Source organism: Triturus cristatus, chromosome 11 (genome assembly GCF_964204655.1).
Source record: "Triturus cristatus chromosome 11, aTriCri1.1, whole genome shotgun sequence".
In the NCBI taxonomy this organism is placed as follows: domain Eukaryota; kingdom Metazoa; phylum Chordata; class Amphibia; order Caudata; family Salamandridae; genus Triturus; species Triturus cristatus.
The window spans coordinates 1,008,858,413-1,008,873,073 of NC_140594.1; positions in this window are offsets into that span (position 1 = coordinate 1,008,858,413).

The following is a 14,661-nucleotide window of genomic DNA, read 5'->3' on the forward strand; positions in this document are numbered from 1 at the left end:
AAGAACAGAGTCAGAGAAGGGGGTAGGAGAAAGGGAAACAGGAAGGAAATTAGTAGGAGTATAATAGTTGCACAGAGCAAGTAGGTTAGATAGAAAGCAGAAGACAGTCATTTCGTAGTAAGGCGTGCATATTAGAGACATGAGAACGTGGTGCAGGATAGAAAGGAGGAAGATGCTAAATAATGTGAGATGGGGAGGGGAAGGAACAGTGTATGGGGAGGAAGAAAAAATGTAAAAATGGCATGGATGTAGATAGACATGTGTATGCAGATATAGGAGTAAAACGTGATAGTGTAAGAAGCAGTGCGAGGAACTATATTGAAGAGTATGGGAAAAGAAGTATGGAGAGATAGGGCATAGAGGAATAGTAGGCAGTTTATAGAAAGTCACTCATAGTCGTCCCATGTTGGGAAAAAGTTGACAATTCATTGATACATTCATTATTATTCAATATAAGCAAGGTATTTAAATATATATACATACGTCAAGTCGGTGTCCCCAGGTGGGATATGGTGAATGGAAAAATAAACATGTAGGCACAATAGGAATCCTTTTCATCCATTATTAAAAACATAAAGAAATGGTAACAGTTCTGTTGAATTAGGATCAAACAGAATAGCTGTACATCTTAGCTGGAGAGATGTTTGATCCTGTGAACAAAAAGGATAAGAAGGTGTTTGTGAGATGTCTGAATGGACTGGCTGTGACGCTTTAACGCTTTTTGTGGGGTGATGATTATACTATCATGCGATTGTGTATCTACTAGAGCATGCCAAATAAGTTATTCAGGGTTTTATTCCACAGATGATACTCACTCACAATGTGGCTTTGCAGGAGAGGTAAAGCTCCACGGATTGAGATCGACGCATTAAAGTTTCCATATACCATGAGGCACACATGGCACAAGATAATTTTGCATACATTGACACTGTGGCACTGCTACCTATAGAGACCTTGTTTGCGTCAATTGACAAATTACCAGATAAAGCTAACCCCACAAAGCCAAAGCCTTGTTTTTGAAAGTCCCACTCCTTATTCAGCTCCATTGAAGGAAAATGAATGAACATGTTTTACTATTGGAGGATATGTGGCCTACTGTGGCATAAGTAGCAAATTGCAAGCCAATGCTTGCGCCAGAATCCAAAACCAGGAAAAACTGAGGACTTTATTTACAAGCCCCTTGCACCGGTTTTAATATGGGAAAAAGTGATGTGCCGGAGGTGCAAGGGGCTTGTAAATATGCCCCTGAGTATCTCCTTTTCTCCCAAGCCTTACTGTGGTATGTGTTTACACGTGGCTACTCATATGCCGATGGCAGATTATCTACTGATAGGACACGTCACAAAATGTCCAGTACCAGGAGGTCATAGAACGACCTTCCTAATGAATATCAATTAGGTAGGTCGGTATATGCAGTCCCCTGTGATTGGTTACAAACTACAGTGATGGTGGACTGAAAAGAACAGCAGACCACCAGATCTTTATTTGCACTCCTAAATGATAAACCTGTTTTTCTTGAAGCAGCCTGTATATCTTAAAGGAGCTGGGGATACTTTAAAAAAAAATCCTCATTTGGTGACACGTCAGGGGGACAGTCAGTGTTTCAACAAACTTCCTAAAGGGAAAAGTGTCGTAAAGGGACAACTTTCCTTTTGTAAATAGCTTTCCACCTGAGCAGCCGCTAACTAGTCAAAGATTTGTGACTGCAACTGTAGTCACAGCCCATTGGTACATCTATAAACAAACAGCAAAAGGTGCACCACCTCAAAAAATAAAGTGTATTTTGAAATTAGTCCATATCCTCGATGTCTTTTCTTTACAAAAATTCTTCTTTATTATTCATTTGTTATATATGCAATAAAAAACAGCCAAAGCAGCCAACGCGTTTCGTCCAACTTGGGACTTCTTCAGGGCTGCAAAAGTTCATAAAACAGTACATATAAATAGCACATATAACGACATTTTAACAAACAGCATTCTAGAACGTTAAATGACATAATCGAAATACACATAAGAGTAAAACGATTCAACATCAGTTCAAATCTCCTAGAGATTTACAAAAGACACCACTGAACAGTTCAAGACAAATACAAACTAACTACAATAACAAAATAATTTTATACATGTAATTGACACATATTATTTATACATTGACTAGTTAGAATTGCGAGTCAGCTAGGCATATCAAAATGGCTCAATGTATGATCATAGTCATAAGGCATAGTCAAAAAGTTCCAATTTTTATGAAACACATGTCATACTACTAGCGTAGTGCTCAAACAGAGGGAATATCCATAGTTTAATAACAATATCCATTTATGTTTCCCTATCCAAATCAGAAAGGGAAAGTGAGACTAAATGTGTACCCACCGTGAACTGTGATACACCAATATCTGTTTGTAGTAGTAATGATTCCAACAACATCATTCATTGACACTAGAAGGGTCAAAAAAGTAGAAAAAGATATAAGAAAATTCTATAAAATGTATATGACTAAATCTTCTATCATGATAATCATTCGATGTAACAACCATTAACCCAAGGAAAATCTGCTAATGTCTTTCTCCCAATTATTAATTAATAAGAATGGGAGTATGAAATAAAGGGCTTCAATAGCGGAACACAGTAAAGGTTTCTTCAAGAAGGTGTGTGTACTTACATTCTCAAGGTAAGTGTGTCGATTAGAGGTAAAAGGTCTGTTAAATAATGTCAATAATATCACAAACTTCCAGTGTGATTCATACAGAAAACTCGTCCAATGATACGGACAGAGGGAGCAGTCCTTAGGATACCTATAATTAAATCATGAGAATCTGATCAAATACATTAAGCCACAAGAGAAGAAAGGTAAAATATTGAAATAAATAAACCAACACATGAGGGAAAAGGAGAAAGGTAAAAATATAACAACGATCAAAACGTGAACACTCCATTATTATATATAGATAAAGAAAAAAGGAATGACGGTCAATTCCAATTCTTTTCGAACCTACATTTAATACGTATATATCAATAATATTACTCTTTTCAGTTAGGTTAAATGACAATACACCTAATCGGCCGCATAGTCTGGGGGGTTTAAAAATGAAAGTAGAAATCTCTAGCATGTAGTGCATTTCCATTAACACACCCTGTAACATCACCCAAAAATGAAGGATCCAAACTTCTAAGAGAATCCTGGCTACAGTACATCAAGTCATGTAGGGAAAGACCACAATGCAAGACCTACCCGATTCCGCATCCTCCTCGTTCAAGTAAGGGAGACCACCCCTGTCGGATATCTGTAAGCGAGAGCAGTTTTCCTTTCATGTTTAAATAGTATCGCCTGTTAATTTAAACTCGAAACACCTGTGTTACCCGTTCCGAAATCATGGAAATGACGTAAAATACAAATAACGGTGAGATGGAACTTAGGTCGCCATCTTTGAAGGGTAAAAACCATGACGTAAAATACAAATAAGGGTGAGATGGAACTTAGGTCGCCATCTTTGAAGGGTAGAAACCATGTATCAATGGGTAACTGTAATCCTAGCTTCCCTGCATGCCCTTCCGGCATGCAATGCGAAATGTAACTCACCTGAGAGGCACACCTACGTGCATAAATTAGTGAGCATGCAGGGAAGCTGTTTGACTGTGAATTTCAATGCGAGCCTATGAATAAGGGGTCTGGATCCCCGAAACGCGTCAGTCAGAGTTAAAGATCAGGATGAAATGCCAGTTCTTCAATAAAGGATTTTTGTATCATCTGCAGCGGAGTGCGTCCTCAATGCAGGGCAAACAACATGGTTACATATATATATATATATATATATATTTATTATACTATGTATACATGTGAAAATGTGTTGGTCCACCTGTTTACCTCGGTGGCACGGAAAAAATGGGTGGAACTGACGGCAGCACGCCGACGAGGTCCTCTCGGTGTCGCCAGCGGAGCCGTGCTATTATGACATCGTCATCGACGTGGGAGAGCTAGGAAAGAATTTCCGCGAAATGCTGGCGCAGGGGATGTTCACCTAAGTTTTGGTCAGGCTAGTCCTTTGGGAGCAACTGTTTATGTTGCCACTCCAGAAACTGAAACCAGTGATCTGAGGGCAGAGGCCCTGCAGATGGAACATGAGGTGGGGAGCCCAGTCGTGTGCACTGGTGGGGCAGCGAAGTGGCAAGCACCACTACCCACAGAAAAGGTAACGAGGGCACTGAATAACACAGGATCTTCTCTTTGTATCTGGCAGGAACAACAAGGTTAAAATGCCCTAGTTCCAAAATGTAGAATTAGTGCTACAACGGTCTTCAAGAGGACCTGCGATGGATGCCGCTGCTGCCTTCCGTACACTGGAGGTGGCACATGGGTCACGCGGTACGGTCATACTGCGGTGGAACGCACACTCGTTGACCTCTCATGGCACTGCTCCACACTTTGGGGACAGCGCTTTCCATTAGTTGTGTTTTTTGATGACGTGTCGCACTGGCCCCATCCAACAGCAGAACCCCTTTAGATCCAAACAGACTCTTCCACTCTATCACCGGAAGTGAAACCAGGCCACGCGGACACTTTCACAATACAACAGCTCGGAATGCACTTTTCGGTAAAAAAACCACATTCCTTACTCCATATTTATCCAATAAACGACTCACTGAATAACAGGGGCCAGCTTCTATCGGTAAACAGCCGTTACAATGACTTTTTTACTTTGTGATATCATTACAACGCATGCATTACCACGCATGCGTTGTACATTGCGAAGTCATTACTACGCATTTTTTTAGAACGCATGGTCATTTACCACGTATGCCTTTACAACAAATTTTGTTGTAAAGGTATGTATGGTAAATGACCATGAGTTCTAAAAAAATTTACACGATCCACGTCGTTGTAAGGAAACAGAGGCTGTTCCGCTTCCTCACAGCGAAGTGCACCGCCCCTCAGAGACGACATGAAGCAGGAACCATGAGGAGAGAGGAACCACGAGGAGTGAGAGGTAAGGGAGATTGGGCATGGGGTAGTGTAGGGGGTCGTGCTGAGGGTAGTGTTTTAGGGTTTAGGGTCATGCAGTGATGTTTGTGTAGTGTAGGGGGTCGTGCTTGGGGTAGATTTAGGGCTTAGGGTAGTGCAGTGGTGTTTGTGTAGTGTAGGGGGTCATGCTAGGGGTAGTGTTTTAGGGTTTAGGGCAGTGCAGTGGTGTTTGTGAAGTGTAGGGGGTCGTGCTGGAGTTAGTGTTTTAGGGTTTAGGGTCGTGCAGTGGTGTTTGTGTAGTGTAGGGGGTCATGCAGGGGGTAGATTTAGGGTTTAGGGTAGTGCAGTGGTGTTTGGGTAATGTAGGGAGTCGTGCTGGGGGAGTGTTTTAGGGTTTAAGGTAGTGCAGTGGTGTTTGGGTAGTGTAGGGGGTACTGCTGGGGACAGTGTTTTAGGGTTTAGGGTAGTGCAATGGTGTTTGGGTAGGGTAGGGGGTACTGCTGGGGGTAGTGTTGTAGGGTTTAGGGTAGTGCAGTGGTGTTTGGGTAGTGTAGGGGGTCGTGCTGGGGGTAGTGTTTTATGGCATTAGGGTATTGCAGTGGTGTTTGTGTAGTGTTTTAGGGTTTAGGGTAGTGAAGTGGTGTTTGTGAAGTGTAGGGGGTCATGCTGGGGATAGTGTTTTAGGGTTTAGGGTAGTGCAGCGGTGTTTGTATAGTGTTGGGGGTCGTGTTTTAGGGTTTAGGGTAGTGCAGTGGTGGGTAGTGTAGGGAGTCATGCAGGGTGTGGTGTTTCAGGGTTTAGGGCAGGCAAGTGGTCTTTGGGTAGTGTAGGGGGTCATGCTGGGGTGCTGTTTTAGGGTTTAGGGCAGTGCAGTGGTGTTTGGGTAGTGTAGGGGTTCGTGCTGGGGGTGGTGTTTTAGGGTTTAGGGCAGTGCAGTGGTGTTTGTGTAGTGTAGGGGGTCGTGCTGGGGTGGTGTTTCAGGGTTTAGGGCAGTGCAGTGGTGTTTGGGCAGTGTAGGGGGTCATGCTGGGGTGGTGTTTCAATGCTTAGGGCAGTGCAGTGCAGTGGTGTTTGGGCAGTGTAGGGGGTCGTGCGGGGTGGTGTTTCAGGGTTTAGGGCAGTGCAGTGGTGTTTGAGCTGTGTAGGGGGTCGTGCGGGGGCTAGTGTTTCAGGGTTTAGGGCAGTGCAGTGGTGTTCAGGCAGTGTAGGGGGTTGTGTGAGGGTGGTGTTTCAGGGTTTAGGGCAGTGCAGTGGTGTTCGGGCAGTGTAGAAGTCATGCGGGGGTGGTGTTTCAGGGTTTAGGGCAGAGCAGTGGAGTTCTGGCAGTGCAGGGGGTCATGTGGGGGGTGGTGCTTCAGGGTTTAGGGCAGTGCAGTGGTGTTCAGGCAGTGCAGGGGGCCATGCGGGGGTGGTGTTTTAGGGTTTAGGGCAGAGCAGTGGTGTTTGGGCAGTGTAGGAGGTCGTGCTGGGGTGGTGTTTTAGGGTTTAGGGCAGAGCAGTGGTGTTCGGGCAGAGTAGGGGGTCATGCTGGGGGTGGTGTTTAGGGTTTAATGCAGTGCAGTGGTATTCGGGCAGTGTAGGGGGTTGTGCAGGGGGTGGTGTTTTAGGGTTTAGGGCAGTGCAGTGGTTTTCGGGCAGTGTAGGGGGTCATGCTGAGGGTGGTGTTTCAGGGTTTAGGGCAGTGCAGTGGTGTTCGGGCAGTGTAGGGGGACGTCCTGGGGGTAGTTTTTTAGGGTTTTGGGCAGAGCAGTGCTGTTTCGGGCAGTGTAGTGGTCGTGCTGGGGGTGGTGTTTTAGGGTTTAAGGCAGAGCAGTGGTGTTCTGGCAATGTAGGGGGTCATGCTGGGGGTGGTGTTTTAGGGTTTAGGGCAGAGCAGTGGTGTTCAGGCAGAGTAGGGGGTCATACTGGGGGTGGTGTTTAGGGTTTAGGGCAGTGCAGTGTAGTGGTATTCGGGCAGTGTAGGGGGCGTGCAGGGGGTGGTGTTTTAGGGTTTAGGGCAGTGCTGTGGTGTTCGGGCAGTGTAGGGGGAATTGCTGGGCATGGTGTTTCAAGGTTTAGGGCAGTGGTGTTCGGGCAGTGTAGGGGGTCTTGCTGGGGGTGGTGTTTCAGGGTTTAGGGCAGTGGTGTTCGGGTAATTTAGGGGGTCTTGCTGGGAATGGTGTTTCAGGGTTTAGGGCAATACAGTGGTGTTCGGGCAGTGTAGGGGGTCATGCTGGGGCTGGTGTTTCAGGGTTTAGGGCAGTGCAGTGGTGTTCGGGCAGTGTAGGGGGTTGTGCTGGGGTTGGTTTTTCAGGGTTTGGGGCAGTGCAGTGGTGTTACGGCAGTGTAGGGGGTCGTGTTGGGGCTAGTGTTTCAGGGTTTTGGGCAGAGCAGTGGCATTTGGGCAGTGTAGGGGGTCATGCTGGGGGTGGTGTTTCAGGGTTTAGGGCAGTGCAGTGGTGTTTGGGCAGTGTATGGGTCTTGCTGGGGGTAGTGTTTCAGGGTTTAGGGCAGTGCAGTGGTGTTTGGACAGTGTAGGGGGCCATGCTGGGGGAGGTGTTTCAGGGTTTGTGGCAGTGCAGTGTTGTTTGGGCAGTGTAGGGGGTCGTGCTGGGGGTGGTGTTTGAGGGTTTAGGGCAGTGCAGTGGTGTTCGGGCAGTGTAGGGGTTCATGCTGGGGGTGGTGTTTGAGGGTTTAGGGCAGTGCAGTGGTGTTCGGGCTGTATAGGGGTCGTGCTGGGGGCGGTGTTTCAGGGTCAAGGGCAGTGCAGTGGTGTTCGGGCAGTGTAGGGGGTTGTGCCGAGGTAGTGTTTTAGGATTTAGGGCAGTGCAGTGGTGTTAGTGCAGTGTAGGGGGTCATTCTGGGGTATTGTTTTAGGGTTGAGGGCAGTAGAGTGGTGTTTGTGTAGTGACAGCGCATGCACTGCATCGCTAGGCAAGACCTAAAAAGCATTGCACTAAGATGGCTGCTAACACTTCCTGGATTGAAGTGTTTACAGCCAACTAGAGCCAAGCTCGTGCTTGTGTAGTTAGATCCCTCCCAGATATATAAAGATTTTTTTCCTTTAATATCTCGAAAACTACTGAACGGATTTACACCATTTAAAAAAAAGTTGCTTTATGAACCAAGCACTACCTTTTTGCCAAATTTGGTGTAATTCCGTTCAGCAGTTTCAGCTGTAACCGTGTCTAAAGTTTCCCATGGGAAATTGATTTTTTTACCTCTATTTTTTTAATTTCTCAGAAACTACTGAACGGATTTACACCATTTTAAAAAAAGGTCTCTTTCTGAACCAAGGGCTACCTTTCTGCCAAACTTGGTGTAATTCCGTTCAGCAGTTCGGGCTGTAGTCGTGTCTAAAGTTTCCAATGCGAAATAACATGGAGAAAACACGTTTTGGGACCCCCCTTTTTTCTCAGCCCCCACTTGGCGAATCACCCCGAAACTTTCAGGATAGGAGCTGACCGGAGCGGGCCACAAGTTTTGAAAATTTTGCAAAGATTCGTCAACCGGCGCCAAAGTCATTGGGAAAAGAAAAAACACTTTTCCTATGGAAACTAGGTCCTAACTATAACTATCTGCTGGCGACCGCCAGTAGATAATATATATATATATATATATATATATATATATCATTGTTATTGCCATTTGCATTTCATAAAATAACTGCAGACTGGAAATGCAAATTTCTAATCTTGGTGGTCTGCTGTATATTTTAACCATAGAGTAGACAATGCACCACGTAATGCCTCTATTGCTTGGTGATAAAAGTCAACATCCGTGGCATTCTATTCACAATACATCTTAATACAAATGTTATTTCTGAAGAATGTAATAAACCTCTGTAAATCTGTGCTTCTCATATTTCTCTTCTGAATTTATATTCTAGAAGATTTTAAATGGTGTATACCCAAAAATAATTGTCTATGAATGAACTGCTATATATTCAATAATTAATTTAGTATAAGAATACTCACTATTTACACCCCTCCCCTTACGCCTTTTCCCTTTTATCTCTCCTTAAGTCCTTATATATTATTATATTTCTCCTCTTCACAGCATATTCTGGTTTACTCTTCTATCATTTCGATACTTTTCGATAACTAATGTTCATATGTAAATGGTTGTTTTTATTGCATGAGAAGATATACTTTGTAAAGCATGATTATATCTCTATATACATTTTTATAAATTTGTTTTTAATATATGTTTGATGGTGAAAAAAGACTGTTTGTGTCCACAGAGAGGCTCTACAATGTCTATAAGATAATCAGTTCCCCCGTTCTGACTCTGAAGTTTCAGTCAACAATGTGTTCATTAGAAGAAGCATATTATGTGAAAATGCTGCAATTAAAGAATTCAACCAAACACAATAGAACAAAAGCAAGGATCCCTGCAGAGAAAGTATAGAAATTATAAAGCACAAGAACTGCCTTTTGTCATTGTTCTATGTTCATGCATACTTTTCTTCTGCTTTTCTACTTTTTTGTATTCTGGTGAACCTCCGTTGCTTGACATCGCATTCTTGGACTGAATCATGTGTACACATTTTGTTTTGTTTGTAGTGTGACCACTTGTACAATAGTAAGTATGACAAATGACAGGGATATTTTCAAATCTGAGACACTGGCATGTCAATGATACTAGCACACTAAATCAAATCTGTAAAGGAACCACAAGTACAATACTGATGACAGAGCTACACAAGTCAAATCAGTCTGCAGTGGAATCATGGAAATCAAGATGGGCAATTACTTAGACTAAGTTACAATCTGAGCTCATGCTAACAACCCATAAAATATTGCAATGTGACCTAACATAACAACAGGACATTACATACTCTAACATAGCATAACATATAGAAATATAACATAACATAAGTTATGGTCACATGTTTCATTTTTATTAGAAAAGTACAAGATTAACCTCACCTCATATTGCCAATCTCTGGTAGTTGAAAGTCCCACTGCTTTTTCAGATGTATTGAAAGAGAGTTCATATGCATACTTGGCTATTGGATGATTAATGGTCTATTTGGGCAAAAGTAGCACACTGCAAACAGATGTTTGTGCCAGAATTCAAAGCTCTGAAAAACCGGGGCCCAATTCACAAAAGTAAGCGTAAACCTGAAGTCTAAGTTTAGACCTGATGCCCAAGTTTAGACCTAGAGTCTAACTTTAGACCTAAAGTCTAACTTAAGACTTGAATTCTAAGTTTAGATCTAAAGTCTATCTTTCGACCTATAGTCTCAGTTTAATAGGTCTAAGTTAGACTTCAGGTCTAAGGTTAGACTTCAGTTCTAAACTTAGACTTCAGGTATCTTAGACTTCAGTTGTAATTTAACTTTGTGAATCAGGCCCTGAGGATCTTCTTTTCTCCCAAGTTTCATTATGCTATGTATTTCACAGCAGCAGGTAGTGTTTAGACTTCATTTTTCATATGCTGAGGGCAGATATATGTACTTATAAGACACATCCCAAAATGTCGAGTTCCAGGGGGTCACAGACCACCCTTCCAAATGAACATCAATTAGATAGGTAACTATTTCCAGTCCACTGTGATTGGTTACAAACACAGGGATGGAAGCCAGCAAGGAATAGCAGAGCACCATACCTTTATTTACACTCCTAATTGGGAAACTTTTTCCCATAAAGCAGCGTTTATCTCTTGAAGGCAATGGTGCTACATAAAAAAAGTTCCTATTTGGTAACACCTCAGGGGAACAGGCGGTCATCCAACACAATTCCTAAAGGGAAAGGTGTTCAATGGGGACAACTTCGTCTTTGTGAATGGCTGGCCACCTTTATGAAGAGTTGCTAGCTAGTCAAAGATTTGACCGCAGATGTGGTCACAAACCATTGATACATCTCATTGTGAATTGCAATTAGGAACAAACACTCCTTTTATGCCTGTCCCTAATCACGATTTGGAATGAGATGGCAAACCCATTTTGTGTTTCAAAAAGGATTTACTGAAGTGCAAAATTCATTTTGTAGATAGAAAAAAGCCATTTTGCAAATCACAGGGTTTGCCACTCTAAAATGCCCATAACATCTTTCTATAAATCAGGTGTTACGTGCGGATTATTCCATAGCCCAGTAGAATGTGCACAATGTTACTACAGCTTAGTAAAGTCATATGATGGAAGTTATTCATGGTAACACATGCTTTCAGTAGTTAGAGGAGAACAGCAACACGTATTAGTGTCAAAATGTTGAACATATCACACAATAGATATCACATGCTAACTAATTGGAACTACCATAGGTGTTGGCTATTGACTCAGATAAGGAAAGGTGCAAGACAGTAAAAGATGTGCAGCTGAAATTACTGCAGGCGATTAACTTTGACTAATTGGCTACATTTACCATCAGTTGAACTAATGAATACAGGATTTATCAGACAATTTCCAACTGGCTTTGTCTGCAGAATATACAATACTTGTATGTGGTTTTGTGAGACCTACATGCCAGGTAAAACCCAATGCAGGGTGGACTTATACTTTAGGGTACACAGTCAACATGATGGCAGCGTAGTGCTGCAAACAGGGGGCATCTGTATGCTGCAGTCACCAATATTATACTGCAAACAGAAGTACCTTTCTTGCATATCTTCATGCACAAAAGTTGCCAGTCTGTTATTTAAGTCGACAAATATTTTTTTCCGAGCTACAGAGTGTTCATGTCCACAATCTGCTCTTTTAGAAATCTTGGAAAGATAAGGAACTCATGAGGCATTTTCAGTTAATAGCATATACTATCTTCACATTCAAAGAGCTTCTCAATCAACAAAATCATCTGAAAAAATACAACCCACTTGCTGAGACTATATCTACTACTTATTTTATGCCTTTCTCCATAACTAACATAATTAGGTGATTCTCCAGTTGCTATATTTGCATGCAAAAACTTTAGTAAACTACTCATCTCGCAATGTACCCAATATCAATAAACCTAAATTGAATTGCAATGAAAAATTGATTCTAATGTTTGTTGGTCTATACATTCTTGGAACAAAATTGTGTTAGATCTTGATTTTCATAGTACACATTCCACCATCAGTACAGGCTTTCTGTGCTAACATTGTTTGTCTAACTTCCAATCTTGATTTCCAGGATTCAATTTCAGACACATTTTGCTTGTGACACTCTGTCATCAGTTGTATATTTTATTTTATCCATATTTTGTCTCTGAGGACTGTAAAGCAGCTTGTTTTACCTTATAATGTCTTGAATTACCAAATGAATGGACGCCACACAGGTATATATATATATATAAAATATATATGTATATATTTCTAGACACACTCTACTAATCTCTTTATGAGATTAGAAGTCAGGAACATATGCACAAATCAATGTTTCACAACAATTTAAGCACTTATATGGCTGGGGCCCTAGGGGCGTACCAGGCCATATACTAAAAAAGAGGTATAAGAATGTCGACTTGCAAGGGGACAAGGCCTAGGGCCTTTAGAATCGCTGGGGCCTCACTAATCCACCCAAGGCAGGTAAGTAAAGGACCCACGGGAGACGCTTGCAGTGCGAGAACACAGCCGAGGGTTCCCTATTGATTTCAATGGAGCAAGTCGTGGTTGGATTTTTAAAGTTTTAGGGTACTTCGGAAGAGTCTACAAGCAAGCCACTTACAAGGTAAGTGCTTCGAGGGCCAACACACACAGGAGCACCAGAGTGCACAAGTTACCTCACCCAGGGAAGCCGGGTGCATAGGTGTCTTTTGGTGTCGGGTCGCGGCGTCGTTTTCAATGGAAGCAGAAGAAGATTTGCTGCTTGTGAAGTCTGGAGAAGTGTCCGGTGGAATCCAAGGCTGGATTCAGAAGAAGGAAGACCTGAAAGCAGAGGAGACAGTGTTCAAAGTCACTTGCCAGTGACCCGGGGCCAGGAAGCTGGATGCCCACAGAAGTCGGGTGATTTCAGGTGAACATGGGTGTTTTGACTCTTCAGCCACGAGGTCCAGGAGGTGTCGACAACAACCAGGAGCTGGATTCAGAGTATCCCACAAAGTCTGCAGCTTACTGAGGTGTTGACAACTGGATTAGAGCCAACAAGCCTTGCCAATAGCAAGTCTTGTGGAATATGAAGAAAGTCAGCGGTGCAGAGCCGCAAGGTCTGAGGGACTCACCCAGCAAGGGTAAGTCAGGGCAGGCCTGGAGCAACCAGGGGAGCCCTTTGGTTTAATGAGAAAGCCTTCAGGGGACCCACAAGCCAGCCAACAAGGGATCGTGAAGATGCCTTGTGAGGATTCACTTCACAGGAGCCCACGGTCACTCGGGACAAGGTAGGCCTCTGATTTTCAAGGGAAATCCTACTGGAGGCTTGGACCACACGTGATCTAATGCACAAGTTCATTGATTATCGTGAAGGGGTTGCACTTGACAATAGTGCACGGTACCTGGGTATTGCTGTTCCTCACAACTCGTGGGGTCCACTTGCCTCAGGTTTGCTGGGGACTCACAATGGCTGTCGAGAAGTCAGGAAATTCACTTCTGGGGCTGCAGGGACTTCAGACCCCGGCAGGAGCAGGAAAGTTTGCGACCGTTGATTCAATGTTTTGGTGCCTGCCAAGCAGGGGAGTCACTCCTTGAGTCCAAGGGAGATTCTTCAGTCATCCAAAGGTAGTGGAACGTCGAAGGTCCAGAATTCTTCTTGTAGAGCGTCGTCCAGGGATTTCTAGTTTGCAATGGCAAGGGTTCCCTAACTTATACTAAAGGAAAGGGAAGGACTAGCTCTATGACCACTCCTATGGGAGGGTCAGGGGAGTGGGTGGTTACACCCACTTCCCTTTGTCCAGTTTCATGCCAGAGCAGGGGCTGGTAACCCCCGAACTGGTTTGAGCTGGCATATGCACAGAGGAGCCTACTGCTCCCCCAGTGCAGGACTTCAAAGCACTCTAGGAGTGCACCCACCCAGCCCAAATACACTAAATCCTGTCTGGGAGGTGGTTACACCTCCCTGTGACAGGATGCCTATTGTTGGGCCTCCTCCACTGCGAGTTTCAGTCAGCAGCCGGAGGGCAGCCCAGTGTCTGTGCTGGTGGCATCCATTTTGTGATGCCAGGCTCTTTCAGAGTTCTAACGTGTTTCCACAGTAGGAACATGTCTACCCCTCTAGAAGGGTGGGATCATACTCCCATACCAGTTACTAGTGTGGGGGTATGATTCCAAGGTGTTTGACACCAAACACGACATGTTTTGATGCAGCCATCCCAAAGTTAGCATTTACCGCTAGGTTATAATGCACTTAAGAGTATATTATTTAACCGCATCCACAAACAGCCACAGAGAATAGACTCTGCCAGCTGCAGAGGGGCCCTGCTCATGCAGAGGCACCCCCTCACATGTAAACCAAGCACCCTGCCCTCAGGATTGATAGGGCCTGCCTTAGGGGTGACTGATAGGCTTATATGTGTGTGTAAGGTGAGATATAGGGAACCTATACCTCCGTGAGGCGTGCTAACACTACCTCACCCAGGCTGCAGTAGCAGGCCTGTGGTGTCAGATTTAGTCTGCTTCCCAGGGGTGGCATAATACATGCTTCAGCCCCTGGTAGGACTGTGAAGTACCTATGCCCTTGGTACCCAAGGTACCATATAATAGGGGCTCATAAGGTACCACAGTATCCAATCACTAGTGCATCTAATATGCACTCCAAGTTGTTAAGAGAGAACAGAGAGACTGGGGCCCTGATTAGCACGGACCCAGCCAGA